Here is a 27,104-nt window from a genome sequence, read left to right as displayed (position 1 = left end):
ATGGTGTAATTTTAGTCTTAGGTTTTTGTGGGTTTTAATTCGTCTCAGTTTAGATTCCTCTGTTATGCACCTGGAAATTGTTATTCGTGTTTGCACCTGTGAATGCAGTGCACTTCTGTGGTACAGTTCAAGCTGATTGGAACATACCTTCTTTTTAATCAATGTAAAACTGAGACAAGATCAGTTTTCATGCAAGGACGGACCTAACCAAGGTCTTTGCTGGATCTCACACTGTCCATTTCCCTCCCCATCTCCTCTGTCCAGCCACTAGAACTTAAGGATAACTTGCTAAATCTTTGTGCTTCTCATCAAAGTATGTGCAATAGCACAAGAAAAAGTAAAGGCTTTTTCCAATGTCATTACATAGTATATGATGCACGTTATTCAATTATTTTGAGTATTGTAGCAAGAACTCTGTTATTGGGGTACAATGCTAAATAGGATTCCACCTCCTGGAAGAATGCAGCTGAAGTCAGTGGAGTTACTCCAGCAGAGAATTTGGCCCTATAGCTTGAAGTGGCTGCTGAAGCAAAAAAAGTTGGCATTCCTTTTACTACTGGGTTTAGCTATTTTACACCTGTGTCACAGGAACATCAGAAGATCACACAGCATGCACAAGGTCACACAATGAGTGGGTGAATCATGATGCATTTGGATACTGGACTTTCCTAGGCTCCAACTCAGCAGTCCATCATCCGAGTAGCAAAGCACTTAAGCTTGTGCTTAAGTCCTATCAATGTTGCTGAACAAGGATGGACTTAAACGCTTTGCTGTTTCAGAGCCCCTCTTTCCAGCCACGTGTGGTAACTTCTTGGTTTCCACCAGCCGATGGGCAGAATGGTAGCGAGGATTCTTTCATTTGTCCAATTCAGATCAGCCCTATAGTATTAGGTTAGTGGAGTTCTAAATTTACCACCATTGTAGCAACTGACAAGAAGCCATGAAAAAGTATCTAATTCATGTCTCTCTAGTAATATACACACCAATCTGCAATCATTTGTTTACTGCAGGGCATAGTGACTCCCATTAGGCCACATAGCTTAGCCTTAATACCCTCTGTCTGAGGATATAAAATCCACTCACATGGCATGGGTCAGCATTTTCATACACTTCTGCTCCTCAAACTACAACCTTTATTTTCAGTCTAATAAATGTGTCATCGCTTGACTTTTCTTCTATGGGCACCTTTAATTGGATAATCATATAAACTAGCAATTAACATTTCATGGTGTCACATAATTTGCCACATCTCTGAATTCAATGAAGCCAGTGTTTTATTTAGGGATCATTAGCATCATAATAGTTTCTGATACAAATGGTCGGAATTCTGGCACAGTAATTGGATGTGTCCCCACAGCTGTTGAGTTCAGTGACTTGCAGACATAGCAAAGGACAATAGATTGGGGAGCAGTGTAAGTCACCTGAAGAAAAGGTTTTTTGGTGCTATTTTACTGGTTAAAAATTTGAGCTGCCTAACTTTTAGTGCTGGTTACAGGCTATGAATTATGAGATGGCCTTGCTTGGTCATGTGGGGTGACCAAGCAGTTCCCCACTCTTGGGCAGCTGCACAATGGCATCCTACAGTAAAAATCAGATATCACGGTGATGGGCAAAGAGCATCTGAACAGAAATCCTTATGTATTGCTCCTGCTACCTACTTCGTTATCAGTGAAGAGGAGGAATTGTCGCACACACACACACACCCTTCACCCCAATGCATGCTCACAGAGCAGGATCAGCATGTGAAGAGGAGCAATGTATGCTATCTTCAACCCTGCGCCCAAGGAGAAACTTCCATTTTATGAAGAGAGACTCTTGCCAATTGTGTGTTTCTTTTTTGTATCTACTATTCTGTTAACAAACTGACATTGTTGGAGAGGTTTCTCCACTAGGAATGCCATGGTCTCTCTCGTATCCGTAGGTAATGCTGTAGGCAAAGAAATGCTCCTCCTTCTGCCATTTTTATAGCAGATACACACAGACACACACACGCAAGCAGTTCTGAGGTCAAGATGAGGGCAGGGATTTGATGCAAAAGTTTTTCTGCTAACACCTGACACTCAACCAGAAGTCATCTGCCAACCAAGGAAAGATGGAAAGAACAGCTGCTGATGTTCCCCTTAAGCAAAAAGATAAGAAATGTTAAGGTGCTTTCCCATGCCAGAGTGAACTGACCTGAACACAGCTGCATGCTTGGGTTGTTCTTTTACAACCCAGAAGGCACCAAGGAACAATGGGAATGATTCAACCCAAAGGAGGCTAGTGGCATTTTCAGAATCTTTATAAATACAAAACCAAGACTAGTAGGCAGTAATAAAGCCCTTTTTATTTGACACAGACTCATTGCCATTAAGATGGATGACTGAGATGCTACTTTAAATATCGCAGTGAATAGCTAAGGGAGCTTCAAACAAGCCTTTTAATTACTGTGATGGCACTGTCAATTTGTAGCATGTGGGTCTTAGTAATCTTCTAGAAAAGGTCACTGATGTGGACACTGTTTATCTTTTTGTTGTTAGGGAGTGGTAAATGGTAAGTTGCTTGCAGGGGGGGAATTGTTTTCTACAGGGAGGCCTTTTAGCTAATGGTTTAGGAAAAAAAGCAGACAAAAACTGTAACTTTTATAACAAGGTTTGGCTTACTCTTTTTAAAAAAAGCCTAATACACTTGGGTGCATTCACAATGTGGTACACAATTGATTGTTCCCTCTTTTCAATCTTGGCTACTTATTCAGAAAAGGTGAAATTCACCCTTGTGCAGAGGGCCTATGAATTGCAGAAGTCCACACTTACATCTTATTTTTATGGAGGATTTATATTGACTTCACTGATGCATATCCCTTATTCTGTTTCACTGCAGTGGGTACATTTTGGCCACATTGCATTAATCTCTTGTGCGATGCTATCTCAGTAACTGTGGGGTTATGATTCTGAAATGAAATAATGAAATTGCTACAGCTAGGGTGTTCGGGAGTAAACAGCCAACGATAGTGGACAAAAAATATGAATACAACGGAAGGGAGTACATAGTTTCATCATGTGTTATTTGAAAATATATGATATTTAAAAATTCTATGCAATCAAAAATAGACAAATTAACCAATAGGGTAAGAAGCACTAAGTTAATGTTTGTAGGATCAATAACTGGGGCCACATTGATTTACACACAGTAGGGATTCAGCCCTCTAACGTCTGTACAATGATGTAATTTTAAAGTAATCCCAATTCTTGGGGTGTACTATTGTCTGAAAGCTCACATCAGTATAATCGAATATCTAACTGAAATAGGCTACAGTCACTGAATGTGCAGTTAAAATTGTCTAGATGATTACACAGATAAGTATTGCAGAGGGCTTAAAAAAGACATCTTTTGGTGACGAAGTTTCCCAGCTGAACACTGCAGCAGGCATTTTTTTAAATTATTACTTTAACCTATAGTGCAGTGTTTGTAAAAGTGGTTTATCTGGATTCATTTCCATGAAACTGTACTGACACCTGCCTGTTTGTATAAAGCATGCACAGTTTGAACACATTTTTTAAAAAAAGTCCATTTAAACACTGACGTTCCCCTGGTGTTATCTGGACCGGTGATCTGCTGAGTCACTCCAATCATCGATTCTGGGATCCAGCTTTATCCTATTTGCTGTGAGAACCCCCACTCCTGGGCTGTTCCTGCACAGTCTCTAGCATGTAAACGGCTCCCAGATACGTGAGTGAGCACTTTTGGCCAGCCGCTGCTTGGATTGTGCAACCGAATGACACTAGCCAATATCTCCGGTCTCAGACACAACCCTGGGAACCTCCATCTTGCAGTGTCCAGTTATCCCCGCTGGATGCTGCAAGCTTATATGAGTTCGTCAATTTAACAAATAAATTGATATGTACCAGGCTTGTTATCCCAAGGGGAGTCTCTGACACACTTCAAACCAAACGTACTGTTTCAGGTTGAATAAACGAACAGATTTATTAACTACAAAATATTGACTTATAATCACTTAAAATCTAAGCACAAGTCAGATTTGGTCAAATGAAATAAAAGCAAAACGCATTCTAAGCTGATATGAACACTTTCAGTGCCCTTCCAAATTTAGATGCTTCTCACCACAGGCTGCCCTTCAGCCAGGCTCTCCTCTTTGATCAGTGCTTCAGTCACTTGGTGTGGTGTCTATAGATGGAGGTGGAAGAGAGAGGAAGAGCATGGCAAACGTCTCTCCCTTTTATCATATGATTTCTTCCCTCTTGGCTTTGTCACCCCCACCCCCTTCAGAGTCAGGTGAGCATTCCCTCATCGCAGTCCCAAACTGACCAAAGGAAGACGGGTGACTCACTCAAGAGTCCAACAGATCCTTTGTTGTGCATAGGCCAGCGTCCTTTGTTCCTGTGAGGCTGGGCTTGTCCCATACATGCCCTGATGAGGTATGAACTGCTCCTCTGCTCCTGGAGAGTTTTGCCTGGGCTTGTTTTAAGCCACGAGGACACATTTTCAGCCTCATAACTATATACATGAAATTACAACCTATAACATTACTCTAACAACAATGCTCAGTGCATCATGAGCCTTCCGAAGACACCCAATATGACAAATTTTGCATTGGATACCACACAATCGTATTATAAGGATGAACATGGGGGTGCAGGGTGTTCCCCTGAGGTACAGAGCATCACAAACACATATTACTTAAAAAGGAACAACAAAATCCACAATACTCCAGAGAAATACCTATAACTTTGAAGAGAATGGATTCAGAACATGAGTGAATAGTGAATAAAGTGATATTAAACATTGTAGTCTAAGAGGATATTAAAAAACACAGTAAGTTTGGTATCCAACAAAATTGTTGGTGCAAACATGATATGAAAGATCAAAACAAAATATTTTGCTGTGTGGAAAAAGTACCATGGGATTTTTGAGTTACTTTTAGCTATGTCAGGTTAAGTAACAACTGTTTTTTTTTTGGTTTTGTTTTTTCAGATGGTAGGTTTCATTGAACCTGTACAACAAGTCACTTGAACATAAAGGGTCTCATTTTAGTTTACACCAAGACCCCTTTACTCCTCTCTTAAAATTGGTATAAACTACACTATAAGACCCCTTTCTGCAGCCACAGCTATGTAAAGGGGCCTAGTGCTAGCAAGAACTGGGTCCCAGACTTCCAAGATTTCCAGTTTGTTGGCAATACCAGTATCATTCCATCTCTGCATCACTCGTGCTCTCCCTCTCTATTCCAAGAACGTGTGGCGAAAATCCCTTTGGATTAAGGTCTATTAAAATGGAAGCTAGATACCCACCCACAATGGATTCTTCCACTTCTTTACCCAATACATTTCAGAAGAGGACAGCCTCACTAGTCTTTGGCAGGATGACTGCCCTGGTGGTGGAGATGAGACAGCAAGTGAAAAGGAAGGAATCCCAGCACTCTGACTGAGCTGAGCCCTTTTGTGCCTTCCAGGACTCTACAGAGCACAGGGGTCGTGCTGGTTATTGAGGAAAAAGGTGTGACAAAAAAAGTACCAGTAAGAGACTTATTTTCAGGCCCCCAGTCACCTGATGTGGGTAAGGATCACACAAGGTTACTACCCTGTCACATGGTCAGAATCAATAGCGGCTGCCATTACATTTACCATGTGTACCACCACTGCATTGCAATATCTGCTATAGAGCTGCTCCCTCACGGGCACAAAGCATCCCAAAGGGAGCAAAAAAGGGCCATGGCTCTGTCCCACCTCCCCACCTACACTATATGCCAGCCAGGGGAGCTGGTGAGCTGCACGGGCACTTTTAGAAGGTGCTGAGCACGCACAGTGATCATCTGGAGTTGGGCATACAGCACCTTCTGAAGATCAAGCCCAAGTATCCTAAACTGGGTGACTAAAAATTAAAGAAACCCAGAATCAGAGAATTTTTAGAAGATGGGGGATAGATATCAAGAGAGAGAAGGATTAAAAAAAGAGAGGAGGACAGAAAAAGGGTTGTTTGGATCAGGCAGTGAAGTATACTAACAAAATGTTCCATTCACTACCGTGATGACTCTGCTTATGTGTTACATTATTCACTATCCAACCCTGCCCTTGACTGCCTTGCCTACTTAGATTTTTGGTCCTGGAGGCCTACAAGGGAGCCCCAATACTAATTTGGAGCCTTTAAATGCTACCAGAACACAAATACACGACATTACCCCTTTTGACCCAAGCAGCTAGTCAAAATTCAGGGTCTTATCGGTTCTTCCATTTGGAAGGAGAAACAGAAGATTGTGTCTGGTACCTTTGATGCAATCTGGTTTATTTACAAAGAGTGTATAAACTCCTGATTCCCTGAACAAAGGCTAGCTTCCTTGCTTACCACACCAAGCTGCTTTCAACCAGCCACCCCCAAAAGCTCTCTCTCTGGGCTTTCCTCAGGACCGTGCTACCAGCTGTTTATACATGCAACAACTGATGCCTCACTCTATGGTGGTTCAGCAAATACAGCAGTGCCATGGTGAACAGCTGCCAAGTCAGACAGCGTGGTTGTTTGTTATGACAGGACAACGACATAGAATCATAGAATATCAGGGTTGGAAGGGACCTCAGGAGGTCGTCTAGTCCAACCCCCTGCTCAGAGCAGGACCAATCCCAAGTAAATCATCCCAGCCAGGGCTTTGTCAAGCCTGACTTTAAAAACCTCTAAGGAAGGAGATTCCATCACCTCCCTAGGTAACCCATTCCAGTGCTTCACCACCCTCCTAGTGAAAAACTTTTTCCTAATATCCAACCTAAGCTCACCATTGAAGTTAGTCTTCCTTGACCCGATTCTCCTCCAAGTTACACCTATTTTATACCAGCATCTCTCATTGACTTCAAAGGGGGATATTCCTGATTTACCCTAGCATAAGTGACCAAACCAGGCATCTTGTGTCTGAAGGCTGTGTGTCCTGAGCATCAAGCACAGGCAAAAGGACAGACATTGCTGAGCTAGGTGGTTGGTGGTACCAATGGCATAGGGAAAGATAGGAGAGAGGTCCTGGAGACCACATTGAAGATGCTAGATAAAAGACTGAAGTCCAGGACGTCCATGATAACATTCTCTGAAACGCTTCCAGTTCCACATGCAGAGCCAGGAAGAACTGCAGAGTCTCAATGTGTGACTGAGATGATGGTATAGGGAGGAGATTTTTAGGTTTAACTGGGGAACCTTTTGGGGGAAGGAGGAGCCTATACAGGAAGGATGGGCTCCACCTAAACCAAAATGGAATTAGACTGTTGGTATGTAAAATTAAAAAAATTGAAAAAGCTCAGGGGGGGATAGCTCAGTGGGTTGAGCATTGGCCTGCTAAACCCAGGGTTGTGAGTTCAATCCTTAAGGGGGCCACTTAAGGATCTGGGGCAAAATCAATACTTGGTCCTGCTAGTGAAGGCAGGGGGCTGGACTTAACCTTTCAGGGTCCCTTCCAGTTCTAGGAGATAGGCATATCTCCATATATTTATTTAAAGGCTGTTTTTTAAACTAAGGACTCTGGGAAAGCTGCCAGGTGCAGAGAAGCACACTGTCCAGGGGGAGACATCCCGTAGGGATGAATTAAAGGGGAAACTATATCCTAGTAAAGCAGATAGAAAAGAAGTTGGTAAAGTAGTAGGAACTAATGAGGAAGAGTTCCTTTTAAATGCAACACATGAATGCAAGCAATGAATATTGACAAAGTTTACAAGCGCTTATATACAAACACTAGCAGTCTATATATTAAGATGGGTGAACTAGAGTGGCTGGCAAAAAGATAGGATATGAATATAATCAGCACCACAGAAACTTAGTGAAATGAGAATAATAAACGGGAGGCAGTAATACAAAGGTACAAAATATATAGTAATTGACAGACTCGGTTGTGCTAGTGCAGGAGTGGCATTATAGGTAAAATAAAGAATCAAAGTAAAAATCTTAAGTGAATCAAACAGTACAATAGAATCTCTATGGATAGAAATTCCATTCTAAAACAAGAAGAATATAACACTGTGAATATACTCCCAACTATCTGACCGGGATGGCGACTGTGAAGAGCTCAGGGAGATTAGAGAGGCTACAAAGGTAGAAAATGCAATAATAATGAGGGATTTCTACTATCTTCATATGACTGGGAACATGTCACTTCAGGAAGGGATTCAGAGATAAAATTTCTAGACACCAGGGAATTGTCCTGGAATCCACAAGGGGAAAGGCAGTTCTTGCTTTAGTCCTAAGCAGAACTCAGGATCTGGTAAGCGAGGTGAATATAGCTGAGCCAGTCAGTCATATTAACCATAATGTAATTAAATGTAACATCCTGTAGGAGGAAAAATGTCAAAGAAATCCACCACAGTAGTATTTAACTTGTGAAAGGGAAACTACACAAAATGAGAAAGCTTATTGAATGGAAATTGAAAGGAACAGTCACAAGGGGTAAAATGCCTGCAAATTGCATGGATAGTGCTTTAAACGCCAAAATAGAAGCTCAACCTACATATATACTCCAAATAAATACATAAATACCAGTAAGAAAAGCAAAAATATGCCACCATGTCTAAATAGCAGAGTAAAAGAGACACGAAAGGACACTTTAAATTTGGGAGTCATAGCCTACTGATGAAAATAGAAAGAAAAACTCTGACAACTTAAGTGTAAAATTATAATTAAGCAGGCCAAGAAAGAATCTGAAGAGCCACTAGCTATGCATCCAAAAACTAACAACAACAAAATTCAAGTACATCAAAAGCAGGAACTCTGCCTGCCAGCGGAGCCACTGGATGGTTGAGGTGCTAAAGAACACCACAAGGAAGAGAAGGCAATTGTGGAAAAACTAAAATGACTTCTTCGCATTCACCTTCACTGCAGAGGATACGGGGAGATCCCCCCACCTGAGCCATTCTTTTTAGATGACAAATCTGAGGAACTGTCCCAGATTGAGGTGTCAATAGGGGAAGCTTTGGAACAAGTTGGGATTCCCCCAAGAATTCTGAAATATGAAAATGCAAAATTACTAACTGTGGTATGTAATATATTGCTTAAATCAACCTCTGTACCAGATAACTGGAGGGTAGCTAATTAACACCAATTTTTTTAAAAGGTTCCAGAGGCAATCCTGGCAAGCCTAAATTCAGTACCAAACGAATTGGTTAAGCTCCAGGAAAGAATAGAATTATCAGATACATAGATGAACACGCTCTGTTGGGGAAAAGGAACATGGCTTTTGTAAAGGGAATTCATAGCTCACCAATCTATTAGAATTCTTGAAGGTGTCAATATGGGGACACGGGTGATCCAGTGGATATAGTTACTTGGATTTCAGAAAGCCTTTGAAAAGGTTCCACACCAACAAGCAAACTAATCAGTCACGGATCAGTAACTAGTTAAAAAACAGAAAACAAAGGGTAGGAATAAATCATCAGTTTTCATAACAGAGAGGGGTAAATAGTGATGTCCCAAAAATCTGCACGGGGAACTGTGCCGTTCAACATATTCATAAATGATCTAGAAAAGGGGGTGAACTGTGAGGTGGCAAAATTTCCAGACAATACAAAATTATTCAAGATAGTTCAGTCAAAAGCTGACTGCAAAGAATTCCAAAAGAGACTTCACAAAACAGGGTGATTGAAATTCATATACCATTTTGTTGTCCAACGTTGAAAAGTGCAAAGTAATGCACATTGGAAAACATAATCCCAAGTTTACATATAAAATGATGGCATCTAAATGAGCTGTTACCACTCAAAGATTTTGGAGTCATTGTGAATAGCTCCTTGAAAACATCTGCTCATTGTACAGCAGCAGTCAAAAAAACAAACAGAATGTTAGGAACTATTAGGAAAGGGATAGATAAAAAGACAGAAAACATAATGCCACTATATGAATCCAAGATACAGCCACACTTTGAATGCTGCATGCAGATCGGGTCGCCTCATCTCAAAAAAAGATACATTAGAACTCGAAAAGGTATACAGAAGGACAACAAAATTTATAAGGAGGATGGAACAACTTCCATATGAGAAGAAATTAAAGAGACTGGGACTGTTTAGCTTAGCAAAGAGATGACTAATCAGAGATATGATAGAGGTCTATAAAATCATGAATGGGGTGTAGGAAGTGTTTTTTACTCCTTACATAATACAAGAACCAGGAGTCACCCAATAAAATTAACAGACAGCAAGTTTAAAATCAAACAAAAGGAAGTACTTCTTCACACAAAATGGAGTCAACCTCTGGAACTCATTGTCAGTGGATGCTGTGAAGCTCAAAAGTGCAACTGAGTTCAAAAGAGAATCAATAAATTCATGGAGGACAGGTACATCAATGACTATTAGCCAAGATGGTCAGGGATGCAACCCCATGCTCTGGGTGTTCCTAAACTTCAAACTGACAGAGTCAGGGACTGGGCAACAGGAAATCGATCAGTTGAAATTGCCCCTTTTCTCCGTTCATTCCTTCTAAAAGCATCTGGCACTGGATGAGTGGAGACAGGATACTAGGCTAGAGGAACCATTGACCTGACACAGTATAGCACTTCTTATATTCTCATTTATTGGTCCACTAAAAATACATTATCTATTCAGGGTCAAAATCTGCTGATTTTACTTGTGTGAAACTGCCACAGAAGTCTGAGAGGAAAGCAAGTAGGATTTGATCACTTGTATTAAGGAATATTTAGGGGGGGGTGGCTCACTCACTGAGAAAAAGGATGGCTTTGTGGATAAGGCACTGGACTGTGATTCAAAAGATTTGGTTCATTTCCCTAGTTAGCCAAATACTGCGTGACCATGTGCAAACCACTTAATCTTTGTGATGTGTTGCTTGGGGTATGCAGAATTCTGAGCCTGTGTTACCTGTCTCAGCAAGTGATAGTTTTGCTTCTAAACTACAGGTCAGTTCCCTGATGCACCAGCTTGTCTGCCTTGCTGGCAAACTCTCCAGGACTCGGTCAGTCCAAACTTTTCCTTGAAGGTAACAAACAGCGAACCCCAGTTCCTGAATTTCTCAGAAATGCTTCTCTGCAGTGTCCAATCCCTCTCACAGGACATGCTCAGAAGTTAACAACTTCACTGTCACCACAGGGACAGAGCACACCCCAGTCTGTTTAGTCGTGGAGGACTCACCCTCCAGTTTAATAAATAAAACCATTGCAGTGTTGGGTATCTTATAGGTAAATGTACTTCAGGTGTCCTCTACTGGTGATTTGAGCCAATAGATGAACAAATCCACATTTCTTTGTCTAGGGCATACTGGGTTCATTACCTGCCTTCCCTATCCAGTTTAAGAACATATTTCCCACACATTCCTATAATCCTTTGTGCACAAGCTGCTCGGACTCCCGCCCAAACTGCCAAAGCAAAAAAACCAACCAACCAAACAAACAAAAAACGCTCCTCCTGCCACGCACCCCCAAGGATCCTCTTGTGCACCCCACTTTGGAGATCACTGCCTTACATGACACCTTTGATATCTATTACTCCTGGGAGTATTCTGCACCAAAATATTAAAAATTCTGCACACTATTTTAGAATTCTGCAAATTTTGTCAAAACAACACTACATAATCATGCCAATTTCAATTATTTTGGTAATTTATTTCAAAATACCGGTCAGCAAGTATGTCTGTAACAATACAGGAACACAAAAATTCCCCCAGAGTTAAAGAAACCACTATGACAACCCAGTTACTCAGTTCCTGTTTCTCTGTCCCCTTCCCCCCCCACCTCGAGCCCAGCCAGGGGTTCCTATACCCACAATCAATTCCCCCCAAACCCAACCATGACTACCCAGCCAATACACCCAAACCCCTATCCCCCCAGAATTCAGCCGCAGCCCCCCGGTGCAATTACCTGCACCCCCCCCCCAGAGCCCAGCCACGCCCCCCCCTTGCCCAGCCACCCATCCTCCTCCCCCCCGAGAGCTCAGGGATCCAGAGGGAGAAACAACTTGATGCTCGGTACCAAGCTTGCGTAGAGTTCCTGACCACCACCCCCTTCTTCCGTCGGAGCATGCTGGGAACTGCAGCTGCCAGGAACCCTCCAGCTCCCTCTCCCTCCCCACAGCAGTGTCTTCTATGTGCGAGCTAGGCTCTGCCGGGTCCAGTGGCCCCTAGTGGCAGCCAGCAGCACTGCAGCCCATTTCTGTGGGGGAGGCGGGGGGAAGGAAATTCTGCATGTGTGTTAATTTCTGCAAAATTCTGCATTGTGCAGTGGCGCAGAATTCCCCTAGGAGTATACAGTCTGTTCTGCCTAAGGGGACAGAGCCTGCCCCACTCCTACCTCCTCAGACACACCCCAAAGCTCTGGCCCTCTACGCCGAGGGTGCAACAATAGGGAGCGAGAGGGTCAGAGTCTCTCTCTCTCACACACACACAACTGCCCATCCCCCCCCAGCAGTGATTTACATTTCTACCAGCTGCTCCAGGAGCCCAAACTGATCTGTCTGCACTGCCAGGGAGGGACATGTGACTGCTCTGGTGGCTTCCCTTTGCTTCCCTGCCAGAAGTCTTTTTTTTTTTTTGCAGGGAAGCAAAGAAATCTGCAGGGACATGAATTATGCACATATGCAGTGAGGCAGAATTCCCCCAGGAGTAATAAATATATATACATATTATGACAACAGTGTGTTGGGGCAATGAGTGTGTCAGGCCTGATGTGAGTTACAATATGGGGGCGACCCTCTGCCACTTGGCATTGATGGGATCCCAGGCTCACAATCTCTCTGTGCCTCAGTTCCCAATCTATAAACAGATAATACCTTTTTCCTAGACTGTAAGCTTTTTGTGTTCAGGGGCTGTCTCTTGCAACATGTATGTGTGTATGGAACCTACCACAAAGGGGCCTCAATCTTGGTTGGGCTCTCTAGGCATTACTGTAATACAAATTAATATTAATCTCTCCTATGGGACAGACTGTGCCATCAATTTTTAAAAACACATTTTTCTCCCTGAGGATATGTACTTAAAAACTAAAATTCATATAATATATGTGAATAATATGGCCACAGGCATTGGAGTTTTTCTTCAAAATTTCACAGCTTTGGCACTAACTTTATTACATATTCACTTTAAAATTTGGAGCAGATTTTCCTGATCAATCAACCTGAGAGTGCATAAGACAAGGTACAACTATTTGGAATTTGCTCTACTTTTCTACCAGACTTTATGTCTGCTAAAACTGGTCTGAGGATATCATAAAAATTTTGGTAATGCCATTTTATTCACTGGATCCTCAATAGGATAGGACAAAAGAAAATGACAGCATTAGCTACGTCTCATTTATACTTGTATGAGCAATCTTACATTATGCTTATGAAAGCAATTGTCTAGTCCACAAGAAAAAGATCCCCCAGAGTTTTCTTTAGTGTTCAATAAATGTCACAACTATTAGGATCCGACTATGGGATTATTTTATTATGCAATTTGCCCGTGTAATCATTACTGAATCAACAATATACCCACTATTTCAAGGTATGAAAATGTCTTTTTATTTTGACATAACACATGATAAAAGACATTTTCAGGTAAGAAAAGCCATTTCAACTTTTAAAAGCTACTATGGGAACTTGCTGATGTCTACTAGGAGTGTCATTTGGGTAACAACGACAATTCTTAACCAGACTTTGGCAAATATAATTAGTAACCTCCCACTGAGATGTAGATATTAACCACTACAAACAAATTCTGTGGTAGAGGTAGAAATTGAATACAGGTTTCCTGAGTCCCAGTCCAATGCTTTATCTACTAAGCCCTATTTCTTCTCAGGGAGGAAGTCAAGAAAAATAAATTCCATACATTACGTGAATGAGAATTATTTATTGTAGTTTGGTAAAATAGGGATGCCATTCTTAACAAACTTTTAGCCTACGACACAAACTAACCACTCTATGAGAATATCATGCAGCCCACTATGGCAATTTATACAAGACAGCCTTCTAAATGTACACTAAAACACCTGAAGAATCCTGAAAGTTATGTGGGTATGTCACAGAAGAGGGTTCCTTCATCCTGGGCACATTGCTGCAAACAGTCCTCACACACATCCTCTGTAGAGCACCACCTTGGGCTTTATGTACAATACATTATACAAGTTCTTGTCCCCTTCTCCCCCACCCCCCCAACAGAAGGCTTTTACGTTAACCCTAGGCAAAGGGTGAGAAGGAGAGATCTCACCTTCTTGAGATCCTGGGCTACCCTGGCTCTGGCCTGTCCCCTCTTCTTCTCCTTCCTGTCTCTCTTTTAACTGTCCTAAGATAAGCTGAATCACCTTGGATGACAAGAAGCCAGGAAGGATTAAGCAACTAGCAGGCTAAATGACCCAAATTCAACCTTTAAACACCTTTGGTTGCCCTGGATGCTTGGAATGTAACACTGAAATGTGCTTTCTGCAAACATTCATGCTAGCAAAATCATACACCAGTCAGTAAAAACATACTGGTTTTACTACCAGTTGGCAACAGGGCAGAAAACTCACTTAGAAATTCAAGCCAATGGTAATGCAATTTTCCCCCACCATTTGAGCAAGTCCAAACTTGAAAGCCGGATGTCCATGCTGCCAATAATGTCTTCTTATTCTCTGAACTAAAGGTCTGATCCAGTGCTACTGAAGTAGATGTAAAGGGTGTCAGATCAAATCCCAATGGCACCAGTTGCAAGAGAAAAGTGATCTTCAAACTGTAAAGCTATCCCAACCTCACCAAAATACTTATGCCTGGTGTGAGCAAGGAATTTCCCTCAATATTACTACTCCCAGAGGAGAGGTCAAGGGAAAGGTTTACAGAGGAGAGGGAAACAGCACAAATGGAGAGGTATCATGTGACAGTTGAATGAGCACTGAACTGGGATTCAGGAGATCTGGATTTTATCCTTAGTTCTGCCACTGGCTGCATATGTGACATTGGTTAAGACACAGTAACACTGTTAATTCCCCTCTCTGCCTTTTCCCCCCATCTGTTTAGATTATAAACTCTTCAAGGCAGGAATTGTCTCTAATTGTGTGTTTGTACAGCTCCTAGCACAACTGAGCTACCATCTGGAATAAAACTTTTAGATGTTACTTTAAAACAAATAGAAAATGGACTTTTTCCCCCCTCACACCTCCTGTTTTGTTTCTGTAAAAGCCACAGGCTTGTGTTGGTCACTCTGTAGCTCCTGTGTATAGAAAAGGCATCCCATATCTTTTAAATAAACTGATCAGTGGACTAGGAGAACTCATAGGAAAACAGGAGTCCTGCCCTGTGTCCCTGAAATCCCTTCTGCATCCATGTACCTAATGGCAAAATATGACATAGTTACCATACTACAAAAAAGTCTGGGATGATGTGAAAGTCCCAGTGGGAGCAGTGAAGAAGTTACTGCAAACACACAACATTCTGTACAGAAACAGATAGTTAAGACATCAGAGCCACTGGTTAAGATATCAGAAAAAATACAAGACAAAACTCATTATTATTACAGCACTGTTATACACAAAGTCTCAGCATGGTCATAGTCTTGCTACAATAACAACTCAATTCCTCCCCATGGTCCTCTCTGTATTACCACTTCATACCAAGCCTTTCCCAGCTGAATTAAAATTACAGGCCCAGCGTGGGAGTGAATGATGCCACGTCAGCATGGATAATGGGCTAGAGATAATAGCTGCTTCACAAGAAGATGTATCATAATCCAATGGGGGCTGATTCTGCCACCCTGTCAAAAATCCAAGAACTTATATGAAAAAAGTTACTTGCAAACAAGCTTTCTTCTGTTTTTTTCATGGGGAAAATAAGATCCATCTTTAAGATCGGACCAGTTTTATTTGTAGGCTAGTAGGGGAGAAGCAGGGAACCCAGTGCTAGGGGTACTGATTTAGGGTCATCCTGTGATTGGGATCATAGTTATTACTAAGGCTGTGAGTTTGACATGGCGGTCACAGATTCTGTGACTTGCCAGGACCTCCGGGACTTCTGCAGCGGCCAATGCAGCTGGAACAGGGGTTGCTACTGGGGCAGTCTTGGGTCACCATTCCCCCTTCCCCAACAGCAGGGGTTTGGGTGGAGGGGCTGGGGTGTGGGAAGGGCTCTGGGCTCAATGTCAACCAAACCCCTCAAGATTCCCCCCGGACAGATACCAAAAGCACTACGTTCATGGTAAAGTTAAGTGGCTGCAAAATCTCTTTTTGTAAAACCTATTCAGAACCGTCCATAGTCATACGCAGCAGTGTAGGGCACCTGAAGATTTGGGGCACCACCGGGACAGCAGGTAAGAGCGGGTCGGCTCCCGCACTCCCAGTGCGCGCTGCAGTCTCCGGGGCCATATTCACAGAGCAGAATGAGCCGGAGTGGCACATTCTGTGTGAGGAAGAGGGTCCGGGGGTCTCGGCGGGAAACTTGACTCTCCACTGCGAGGCAGGCCAGGCGGCTCGGTATCCTTTGCTGCCTTGTCCCTCCCCGCAAGGCTGCGAGCCAGGGCTGCTGCAGCACCTACTGCAGACAAAGCTTGGTGTGTGTCAGCAATGCGGGGAGGATTCTTCTGGGGGTCCACGGGCTGAGGTGGTGGCTGTGCCCCCTCGACACACTGCGGTCAGCAGTGCCGGCTGGGGACCACCTTCAGTGGAGCCCCCCGCCTTCCCCACCCCCGTCCCTCAATATCCCCCCTCAGGTAACCTGGGAGTATACAAGGCAAATCAAACTCCTGAAAGGGGTACAGTAGAAGATTCAGAAAAGAAATTTGAGGTTGAATTTTTTAATGTTGTGATGGATAAAGCAATATCTGCCGTTGATGAAAGGTTTAATACTTTACGAGCACACCATGAACAGCTTGGATGTTTGTATGACATAACTAAATTCAACGAAATAGGAAAACAAGAGCCGCTAGTGGCGAAGTGCAAGAACCGAGAGAGCCTCCTGAAGCACGGTGATAGTTTTGATTTAAATGGACTTGAACTGCACGAAGAATTGAGTCCATTGTTATCAATGTTGCCACATGCGAAGTCGGTGATGGACATTGCACAGTTTATTCATAGCAGCAAACTTGTTGACATATATCCTAATGTGTACATGGCCACTCATCTTCTACTGACAATTCCTATAACAGTAGCATCAGGAAATACTCAAAACTAAAGCTCATTAAAAACGATCTACACTCTACAATGAGTCAGGAATGCTTCACTGGCCTTGCTATTCTTGCAATCAAATAAGACATCACTTCGATGTTGTCATACGATGACAGTATTACTGATTTTGCAGCCAAAAAAGCCAGAAAGATCGCTTTTAATTAAAAACAATCCTTGTTTCAATACCTCTTCATAGTAATTTCCAATAAAATGTTGACAGATTTAAAAAAAACATATTTATTGACAGAATGATGCAAATCAGAATTTTTTTCTATAGCGCTACTTCTTCAGTGCAAATATAGTCCATCAGCATTATAGCGGGCTTAATTCGTTTAAACTGTTTTTAATAAAGTGCATGTGACAAGTTTTCGAATATTGTAAGCTTATGTTTGTGTTGCTAAGAGCAAGTCGGGCATAGGGGCACCAGTTTAATAATACTGCGTAGGGCCCTATAAATCCTAAGGACTGCCCTGAGCCTATTTTCTGATTATTACTTTTCTTATTTAAGGCTAAGGCCTGGTCTACACTGCGGGGGTGGGGGGAATTGACCTAAGATACGCAACTTCAGCTATGAGAATAGCGTAGCTGAAGTCGACATATCTTAGTTCGACTTACCTCGCGCTGTCACGGCGCAGGGTCGATTGCCACGGCTCCCCCGTCAACTTTGCTTCTGCCTCTCGTTGAGCTGGAGTTCAGCAGTCGACAGGAGAGCGATCAGGGATCGATTTATCACGTCTACACTACACTCAATAAATCGATCCCCGATAGATCGATCACTACCCGCCCATCCGGCGGGTAGTGTAGACATACCGTAAGACTTTTTTAAAAGAGCCAAAGGGAGTTAGGTAGCCAAATACCACTGAAATTCAATGGGAGTTGCAATATTGCCAACCTCAGCATCCAAAAACTGGATGTCAGGGCACCAAAAATCAAGAGACTTGTAAAATATGTTTTGGGTTCTTCCCCCCCTCCCCACCATTTGTCTTCTGGCTTTTGAGCTTGAGGGTTCATGTTTTCAAGTTTTTTCCTGCAACCAGAAGGGCTAGAAACTTAATTCTTCTGTTAAACGATAGCTGAGATGCTTATATAATCAATTCCAAAAGCCACAAACACCTGAGCATGTTGCATAACTTTACTCATGAGAGTAGTCCCATTGAAGTCAATATTACTTCGCACCAGCATGAAGCTAAGCATGTCAGCCAGTCTTTGCAGGATCTGGGCCTTTATGTTCCATTTTATCACCAGACAGTATAAGCTTTTAAAAGAAAAATTGGAATTCTGCTGTAAATACAACTTCCATAAAAAAGATTAAAGGCTGCGGGACTTAAAAGCCTTTCCTGTGGTGTTTGAAGGTGTGTTCCAATCAATTATTTATGTCTGTAAAGGATGCTGAGATAGGAAAATGCAGCTTGAAACAGGCAGCCTCTGAAATCTTCCCAGGACACTCTTGGGTCATGATTCACCCACTCACCTGCTATACCCCTGTTTAATTAATCCATCTGCAGATAAGTTACAGTCAGAGCCAGGATATTGCACATGAAGCTGGAGACTCATAAAATGACAGATGCCTTATTGAAAAGTAGCACTTCATAAGAGAATAAAAAACAGATTATCAACAAAGCACCTAATCCTGGTATCAATGCATGTGATTTAATCAAATTAAGATTTATAATTCTGTTTTTAAAATCTAATTTCGTTATTTACAAAAATTACCATCATACAGGATATCTGCAAATATATAGCAGTAAATGTCACAGGATTACTAAAACCCTTTTAATTTGCTGGGGAGGCAGATGCAGAAATTCACGATTAAATACTGTTCATGGATTCTATTCAGATCAAAGTTAAAAGTCTACAGCTTTATAGGTTATCATTAGGGCTGCTTGAAAATGTCCTCAAACTGTTTTTCAACAAAACATTTTTTTATGAAAAAATTGTCTATTTTCTGTGGAAAATGTTGACTTTTTAGTCAAAAAACCCAACCACCTGAATCTATAATGTTTTGTTTTAGCAGTGTTGTCACGATGCTTTATAGGAGTTATAGCTCAGGTCTCTCATACCCCCACTCTCCTCCCCAGCCAGACTATCTTTCCTATGATGCACTGCAGCCAGAGACTACCATGATGCACTGTGGTAGCTCCACAAGTGGGGACAGTGTGATGAATAATGGAAAATGTAATCCAGACAAAAAGCCCAACCTATTGAGGAAAATGTGGGCATGAGGTAGTCAAATTACAGCTCCCATGAAGAACCTCAACAGTGTTTTGGAACAGAATGATTATTTTTAAATTTAGCTGAAAGCTTTTGGACAAAATTTTCAGTTAAGGACCAAAATTTTTTGCCACAATTTTTACCTTTCCATGTAAAGTGTTGATTCAAAACAATTTTCTTCAAAACTTTCTGCACATTTTCCAACGAGCAATAGTTAACAGTCTACACAAGCCTAGCTCTATGTAAACATAAAAACCTGGCAATAACCTCAAGAACCACTCAAGAAAGTGATATACAATAGGGAAATGAAAAAAGGAACCAATGTCTCCCAATGGTATTTATTGTTATTTAAGGTTAAGCCCATTGCACTGTGCCATCTCTCTCCCTCCCCCTGCTACACAGACACACACACACACCCCTATCACCACTTCTCCAACATCTACACACATTTTTTTTAAAGCAAAAGGTACCTACATGATGGAAGTGAAGCTGCTTTGTAACAATCTAAGAATACTGAAATGTGCCAGTTTTGTGAACACTACATGTGACCTGGTCAGTGAGGAGACATTGTATACTCAGTTATAAGACTTTCCTGTACAAATTCATTGATCTAGCTTAAGAGAGGATTGTGGGCAAAACAAATGGGAAGAAGACAATGGCTCCAGATCAGGACACCTCAGTGCACACACACAAAAGACAATGAGCGAGGCTATCAGCGTTGAGGAGCTTACAGCCTGTCTTTAACAAGACCCAAGCCTTGTTCTGCCAATGCTGGGAACTAAAAGATCACAGGGCTATGAAGAGTTACTAAGTGACCAGTCTCATGGATGATCATGAGGATTAAGCATCTCAGAAACGGATTCTCCCCCTAAGGCTGGGAGAGAGAAATAATTTGTGAATTAAGGGAATTTTGCAACAGCCAAATCCGAGAATTCTCAGGGGAAAGGGAAGAAGTGTTGCATAGCAGGTTAGACCTATCAGGATCCCCTTGAGGAACACTGTTAGGTATCTGGCAAGCTAGATGTGTGTACAGTCTGCTTTTCTCTGAAATACTTCGCTTTTAGGACTTTCTTTGGTCACTGATTACCGTGGTCATTCCCCCAGATTTGCAGATGCTGGACATAAGTCAGACGTGCTGAGATAATCAGAGTTGATGCCCAGGTGACTGTAGCCCAAGGCCTGGTCTGGGAGTGGGAGAATCACACGGCTGAAGCCTGAGACCTGGAAGATGCCCTGGAAAAGACCAGGGGAGTCAGAAATGCGGTTACCCAGATAACTGTGACAGCTTCCTCTGCAGATTGGATGCTATGCGGGGAAGAAAGTAATTACTCTGTCATGGCAGATTGGTATCCTATGTAATGGCTTTTAGTTCTTCCAGCCAACTACCACAGCTAGCGTAAATTTACCCCTTGTTAGCCATTCTCAAGAGGCCCATGATGCACAGACATGGAGAATGGGCCTTCTGATTCCATGAAGGTGTTTTCGGCCAGTTGACAGTGGAAGCTCATTGGTGAGGCAGCTTATACAACATTCAAAAAGTTACACCAGCAATAAATCTAGTCCCTTCTCTTCAGTTTAGTGAAATTCACACTGCTGCAGAGGATCAGCCTAAGGTGTATGCATCACTTAAGCTCTCAAAAATAGGACAAATTAGATTTCATCTCCAGGGTCGATTTCACCCACGGTGAGTAAACACCAGGAAATTAGTTCTTAAAAATAAACTCCATATTAAACATTCTATAATAGCAAAGACAAACCATGTCTTTCTGTAGCAAAAGGAAAAATAGAACAAAAATAAATTAGTGACCTTGTTCTAAAAATCCACCCCGTATTTCTTCTCATTACCACCAACTTCCATCTCCTTTCTTTATATTATACTTCCCCAATGTATTTTTCTTTCCAGCTCCAGTTCTTTCCACCTGGTATTTCCTTTCCTTGTTTTATTTTGCTGCTTCTTCCCATGATGCTTAACAAGACACTACATCAGAAGCTTAGCATGTCCCTTTGAAACATATCAGTGTCTTCTCGAAGAAGCCCAGCTCGTAATCAGCCTGTGTTTCCTTAAGATAACCTTAGTGGCATGTAATTTCCTGGACTTATCTTCGCTAAGTGAATTATGTTGGCCATTTACTGGTATTTGGGATTTTTTCCTTCAAATAGTAGCCCAATCCTGCTTTCAGTATTTGAGGTCCGATCCAAAGTCCATTGAAGTCAAGGGAAATGTTTCTGTTTACTTCAGATGGGTTTGGATCAGTTCTCTAAATCAATTGGAGAAGTACTGGGCAGACTGAGGTTAATGGCAGAGTAATAACAGGAAATTTACATAGAAGTCAATTTGACTCACCAAAAGCATCACAGCAGCAATCAGTTTTCACATCACTCTTAATTGCGAGCTGGGCAGGAGACTACTAAACAAGTGTAGTCATCTAGTCATCTAGAAGTTATAGCAGTGATTATGCTAATATAGAATCATACGGTTCTAAGACTGTAGAGTTGAAAGGACCTTGAAAGGTCATCTAGTCCAGTCCTCTCCATTGAGGCAGGACTACATTTCCCTCATCTGTTCTTAAAATTCCCCAGTGAGAGAGATTCCACAACCTCCCTTGAAACCTATTCCAGTACTTAACTATCCTTATAGTTAAAGCTTTTCCTAACATTTAACCTAAATTTCCCTCGCTGCAGATTACTTCTTGTCCGACCTTTAATGGACATGGTGAACAATTGATCACCATTCTCTTTATAACAGCCCTTAACATATTAAAAGACTTACCAGGTCCCTCCTCATTCTCCCTTCCTGAAGACAGTTTTTTTTTTCCTTCTAACCTTTCCTCTATAGGTCAGGTTTCTAAACATTATCATTTTTGTTGTTCTTCTCTGGACTCTCTCCAATTTGTCCACATCCTTCTTAAAACGTGGCACCCAAAACTGCACACAATACTCCAGCAGAAGACTCACCAAGGCTAAGTAGAGCAGGACAATTACCTTCTGTGTTCTGCATACAACTGAAGATTAGACTTTTTTCACAACTGCTTCACATTGTTGATTCATATTCAGTTTGTGATCCCAGATCTTTTTCTGCAGTACTGTTGCCTAGTGGTTATTTCCCATTTGCTATTTGGGCATTTGATTTTTCCTTCCTACGTGTAGTATTTTGTGCTTGTCTTTATTGAATTTCATCTAGTTGATTTCAGACTCATTCTCTATTTTTTTCAGATCATTTTGAATTCTAATTCTGTTCTCCTAAGTGCTCGCAACTCCGCCCCGTTTGATGTCCATCACAGTCTGTACTCTTATGTTCACCCCTTTTATAAGACTATGATAAATTATGTACAAAGTATGCCTTGTGAGGTATCATTTGAAAACTCAATTTTCTGATCATTATTGTCCTGGTAACATGTATGTGGCAACACTGAATATAAAGTTATAACATTCCACTGTATGATATTATTGAGACACATTCCAAAGTCTGCAAAAACAGTCACAAACCAGTTCCTCAGAAACAAAAGGCAAACCGATGCCTCAGCTAGCTATCAACAAGAATAAATGGACTATCACTTGGTCAAGTGGCTATTCGTTGGTAGGGAAAAGGGTGTGAGTGAGAAATGTATATGTTGGCAAAGAAACAGATGGAGATTCCTATTTCCACAGACTTTCTCCTGAACGCCAGCTGCAAATGATTTTCAAAGAAAAAAGAGAACTATAAGAAAGGGGAATGGATGCCCCCAAATACTCCTCCCTTTCTCTCTGCCTGCACCATCACCACCATCAAAAGGACAAGAAAGTAACACTGAACTGGGGGAGGGATCCTGGCCAAAAGGAACTGCTAAAGCAGGTGGTGAAAGATACCTGTGCTTTGAATTCATTTAGCTTGTTCAGATATTAGTTGTGTTTTCCCTTTTATTTTCTTGGAACCAATTCTGACTTTTATGCCTCATTAACTGTAATCACTTAAAATCTATCTTTCTGTAGTTAATAAGCTTGTATTATTGTTTTATGTAAACCAGTGTGCTTGGACTGAAGTGTTTGGGAAACTGCATTTAAGATAACGGGATTTTTGCATATTATTTTCTATTAATGAAATGATGGACTTTGTGAGCACTTGTATTGTCCAGGTGAGGGCTGGGCAGTATAAGACGTAAATTTCCGGGAGCAAATCTGGGACTTGAAATTGGCTGGTGTTGCTCTGCAGTGGAATTCAAGAGTAGCTGGTCATAGTCCTCATACCAGCATATCTAGGAGTAATTTATATACTGGAGTCTGTGCGTGAACAGACGAGGAATGGTAGCTCTCACAGTCAAGCAGTGTAAAAGGCACCCCAGGTTGGAGAACTGAGGGGACACAGCTGTTCAACAGTCCAGCTAGTACCCTGGGTAATGTCACAGTGTCATCCACAAATTTTATAAGCATACTCTCCACCGCATTATCAAAGTCATTAATAAAAATATTCACTAGTCCTGAACCCAGGACAGATACCCGTGACTGCCATTGATTTCATTAATAAAATGATAAATGATAATAAGAGAACAAAATTTATGACATTTAAGTGCTATTCTTCATCAGCTATAGAGCTGATCAAAATATTTCAAGTAATCAAAAATTCGACCACTCAAAATTTTATGTTTTACTTTAAAAAAAAAAAATAGGGACCATTTTCAAAATAAAGTTGAGAAATATTCCCCCTCCCCCACCATTCAGCTCTAGTCATTTTAAATATTCACAGTAACAGTTTTGCACACAGCTCCTACAATAAACAAATGAAAAAAGTTGCCTTCAAACCAAAGGAAAAATTGCTTTGTTTTATATCTTAATATAGAATTCTTCTTTTAACCTATCGCTGTCTACAAGGGAACTTTGGTAAACTTAACTACGCCGCTCTGGCATTTGAGTGACGTAGTTAAACTGACCTGATTTTCTAGTGTAGATCACAACTAAATTTCACAACACTTTACACGATTTTTTGCAAGCCCTTGTTTTTCCTTTAAAAATATCAGAAAGAAAAAGTGACAATAAAAATCCTCTTGCCTTCAAAAAAAAAGACTTCCTTGAAATGCAGCAGTCAATATTTCTCCTAAAAATGTCAATATTGGAGCTGTTCTGGTAGGCTGTGTTTGTCAGAGTTAGATTTCTCTATTTGGAAGTATCTGAAAGGGATAGATTTTTCTTCCAAGAGCTGGAGAGGGGCTGCCCACTCATACATACATCTACAGGTGACTTCATACTTATAGATGTCAAGCCAGATTTCAGTTTGCTGTAGCAGACATATCCTTATTCCAAACATACCACTTAAAAAGCAAAAGCAACTTTTTTTTTGGTCCTTAGCTTATTACTCTCATCATTATGGGTAGATCTCCCCCCTCCCGCCCCGAGTTAATAAAACATACCCATCAACAAAAGGGAAAAGCCTGAATTTGCACAATGAGAGACAACTGGACCACACCACCAGAACACCATGTCTAAGAACAGACTTGAAGAGAAAATGGATTTTATGTCTTAATGACATTCGCTTATAAATAGAGTTATCAAAAAAAACCCACAAAAAATGATGGAAGAGTTTTCTGCCGGAAATCCCTCATCTGATAAAATGTAAACGTTTCACAGGATTGTTGAAATTTTTGTGGGAAATAATTTAAGTGTTTCATTTCAATAAGGTCAAAATGTTGCATTTCAACTATCATTTTAGACTTTTATATCATAGATCATTTGAAACGAGCTTGAAGTTAACATTTCAACGTTATTAAAACGGAATGTTTCAATAAACTCAAAGTGAAATAGTTTTGGAATATTTTGTTTTGTAAAAAGTTTGAGATTGATTTTTCATCCCAGTTCAGGATGAAACCAAATGTCAGGAAATTTCAGGATTTCATAGGACAGAAATCGCATTTTTCAAAACCAGTTCTACTTATATTTATAACACCCTAATCTGATATTTCAAAAGTTCATACTGAACTGACCCCAACTGTCACAAATTTTGCTAGATAGCTACCAGTCACCTCAGAGACTGTACACCAGGAAAAAGAGGAGTGATTGAAAATGTGTTACTTGAACATGAGAGGCTTTACTTAGAACCTAGTACAGACCCCCCAAAAAGTGAGGTTTAAAACTTGTTAGCTGGTGGTTAACCCTAGGGTTTGCCTTCATTGCAGACATTGTCCCCATCTATACAAGGTATAAGCGATGATCACTTAACATGTCAGCCATCAACACACCACTCATTTTCTGAGTCTAGACAAGCTGATGGAGAAGAGTGGTTATTCTCCTGTGAAAGTGGCTACACATGATTTTTGATTTGACTAGGTCAAGAGGGAACAAACTAGACAAAGCCAGATTCAGTCTCGAAAGCAAGTGCACCTCTGCTGACCTAAGTGGAGTTGTGCATTTACAGCAGGGGAGCTCAAACTTCGTGGCACCGCGACCCCCTTCTGACAACAAAAGTTACTACACAACCCCAGGAGCGGGGACCGAAGTCGGAGCCTGCTTGAGCCCCACTGCCCTGGATGGGAGGGCCAAGGCCAAAGCCCAAGCCCCACTACCCTGGGCAGGAGGTGAGGGAGCTTCAGCCCCAGGCAGGGGGCCTGTAACCTGAGCCCTGCCACCCAGGGCTGAAGCCCTCAGGCTTTGACTTCAAACCTGGGCAGTGGGGCTCAGGCTTTGGACCCAGACTCCAGCAAGTTTAAGCCAGCCCTGACGACCCCATTATAATGAGGTTGTGACCCACCTTGGGGTCCCGACCCACAGTTTGATAAGTGCTGATTTACAACATATCTGAATTTGGTTTCTTAAGGCTCATGGTATGATAATAGAAGGGTTTCACTTAGTTCTTTTATCATAGTGCGTAAGATCCCTAGTCAAAGACCAGGTCTCCACTGTGGTAGGCTCTCTTCAAACAAACACCACAGTCCCTGTCTCAAAGACCTTACAATTTAAGCATTTAATCTCTTTCCAGGAAAACTGAATATTACTCCCCCCCAAAGCCTTACTTGCAATGTATGTATTCATTTTTTTATAAATCCATTTCCACTCAGGCCACTCCCTTAAATCACTGTTTACTCGAAACATCCCATAATGCTGAACCATTATCAGTTATGCAGCGTGAAATTCACCCATCTGTAGAAAAGAGCCAGAATACAGTCATTGCAAACCTCATTTTTAGGGTTTACGTTGTACATAGGTCTTGTGTGAATCCTGACTTTCACCCCTAAAACACACTCTCTAGAACATCACAGGAAAGCCAAAGAAATCAGCAGCACACAAGTGCAAATTGTAATTTTCCCCCTTTTAAATTCATTGTCTTACGTAGAATAGAAATCATGTTTGTGGGGTTGGAGTATCTATGTAATAATCAGCATTTGTCAATCACATATTTTGTCTCGGCAACAATCTTTAGCCACATTCAGAAATCACTGATGGCCCAGGATAGTCCTCTGCCATCACCATTATGGTGGCATGCATTGTTTGTGTAAATAATAGTGTTATTAAAACACACTAAAATAATAAATTATTTAGAGCCACACTGGGAACCAGTTACTCATATAGAACAACTCCTCACGCTGAGAAGTACCACTCATTATAAAGGACTATGAAACTAGAATCAGGGTATCAGAATCTGCCCCCGAATGTCAGCAAATATGGTTGTTGTCTCTTTTCGTAATGCTAAATATCCGGGATCCTACTGTTTTCATTCCTTGTTTTGTACATTAACCTGGTTAGAAAAACCTTCAAATCTCTCAAGCAGTTCAGGACACATCTGCTGTCTAGAACATGTGCAGAATGCATGGATGTTTGCATGACTGCAGCCCCTTGGTTGCCCCTTAAAAGGAAGAGTTTCTGT

At 41.5% G+C, this 27,104-nt stretch overlaps 1 long non-coding RNA gene across 1 annotated transcript in view; it reads right to left on the bottom strand.

Moving 5' to 3' along the window:
* The window catches only part of LOC128839755 (uncharacterized), a 235,054-nt gene that overhangs the window by 144,198 nt on the left and 63,752 nt on the right, over nt 1-27,104 (bottom strand). The window lies entirely within an intron of this gene.

The sequence above is a fragment of the Malaclemys terrapin genome, chromosome 6 (genome assembly GCF_027887155.1).
Source record: "Malaclemys terrapin pileata isolate rMalTer1 chromosome 6, rMalTer1.hap1, whole genome shotgun sequence".
NCBI lineage: Eukaryota > Metazoa > Chordata > Testudines > Emydidae > Malaclemys > Malaclemys terrapin.
Note: the sequence above shows the minus strand (reverse complement) of the source record. Positions and strands in the feature narration are given on the sequence as shown.